Here is a 2,062-nt window from a genome sequence, read left to right on the forward strand (position 1 = left end):
GTAGATGTATTGAGAGGGCAGAATACAATCATACAGCCACGTCATGTGGAGAGGATTGTGGACTGGGTCTCGGGGTCCTCAAGTGCAGCAGGCTCTTCTTCTGCAGCAGCAGCAGGAGCCTCTGCCTGTACCTCCCGATGACTCTCCTATGTTGTTTGACGAACAGCCTCTGTCAGTGCAAAGTTCAGAGCAGGCAGACTTTCAGACCCTTGGAGAGTGTGGTCAGGACTTGCTGGGCGAGGGTTCTGGATAAGTGGCTGCAGTTGCAAAGGTTGGCTTAGATGAAAATGAGGATGATGGTGACTGTGATACATGAACCACCGGTGCATTTAAGGGCTAGCAGTTCTGAAACATACGTAGAGGTAAGGCAGCAGCAGCTAAGCCACAGACTGCGGATGGAAGGGGCTGCCAATCTGCCTCATGTAAGTCCCAAAGAAGAGACAGATGAGTGGGCACAAGCAGGGGAACCGTCAGAGACGATGTGACCCTGGGGATGTGGAGCTGGAGCAGACGCAGGGCACCCAGCAGAAGCAGAGGCAGGCAAAGCAAAGGAGCAGCAGAGTGGTTGCACGCACCTCTCCAGTGAGGTCCTTTTTCACGCTGGATTCATTGCCACAGGCAGATCTGCAGAGGGCAGGGCGGATCACATTTGGGTACAACATCCCTGCTTTCCCACATGCACAAGAACCACAAACCAAAGTAAGAGCAGTACTTGCGTTCTCTTAAAGGAGGTGCAACCACATCATCGTCTCTTCTTCCACGTCCATTGACTCCTTCTCCACCTCTAACTGTCATTGCTACTACGTCTCAGGAGGTTGGTGCCAGCCAGACTTGTGGCGGTGAGGAAGTATCAGCTTCTGCCTGCAGGTTTTGTGGCGTCAGAACACGTTTGTCGCCGCAAGATGGGTACTCCAGTGACCCCTTCAGCTCCCCTAGCTCCCAGTCCCTTCAGCCCACTCTACCGAAGTTCTGCGTAGGGCATCAGGCTATGGGCCCAACCAACAAAAGACTCATTGAACACAATTCACGTCCAGCCAAACTAATGGCCTTGCAGCTACTGCCCTACAGCCTTGTGGACTTGGCTCCCTTCCGTGACCGGATGGCCTGTGCCGAGCGGCGGTGGAATATACCAAGCAGGAATTACTTCTCCCGCACAGCTGTACCCAGTTTACATGGACATGTAACGGATAACATCTCCCGGGCATTGGCATTCTCGGTCTCTAGCCAAATCCACGTCACCATGGACAGCTGGACAACCACTCACTGGGTGGCCTTGCATAGCTCAGTGGGCAGTAGTCTACAGCACCTGGTACCGCCGCCGAGGGGTGTGGTGGGAAAGCAGGGGCCACCCCAGTGCTATCCCTCCTTCTCCTGCATTCCTTCTACCATCAACCCATCTCTTTTTGACACTCCTCCTGAAAGACCAGCAGCAGAGGACACTACGGTTAAGTGGGCACTCCACTAGGGCTCCCTCAAGCACACGCGTTGCCAGGCAGTACTGAAACTGGTGTCCTTGGGGGGAAAAGTCACACAGCCAGATAACTCCTACGCTTTGCACAGAGAGGTTGAGGCTTGGCTGACGCCCTCCTGGCTCACAAGAGGCAACGTAGTGTGCTAGAACAGGGCCAGCCTTGAGGCCACGCTGCGCATGGGCCCCATAACACATGTGCCCTGCTTTGTGCACTTACTGAACCTGGTGGTGCAGAAGGTCCTCCTCGTGTACCCAGGACTGGAGGACTTACTAAAACAGACTCGCCTAATCTGCAGCCATGTCCGCCAACCCCCTACTGCCGCCACGGCGCTTAGCAAGATCCAGAGCCAACAGGGGCTGCCACCGCAGACTGATTCGTGACACTGTGACTAGATGGAACTCCACCCTGCACATGCTCCAGCGCTTGTGTGCGCAAAAGCTAGCCATCTGCCATTACTTGGTCAGCTTGGTGCATGGAGGCAGCGGGGCCCTTGGTACAGCCACTCAACTGAGCTATTTTACCAGTGACCAGTGGCTGCAGATGGAGACGCTGTGCAAGGTACTGGCCCCGCTTGAGCAGACAAAAGCTGT

The sequence above is a fragment of the Pyxicephalus adspersus genome, chromosome Z (genome assembly GCF_032062135.1).
Source record: "Pyxicephalus adspersus chromosome Z, UCB_Pads_2.0, whole genome shotgun sequence".
Taxonomy (NCBI): domain Eukaryota; kingdom Metazoa; phylum Chordata; class Amphibia; order Anura; family Pyxicephalidae; genus Pyxicephalus; species Pyxicephalus adspersus.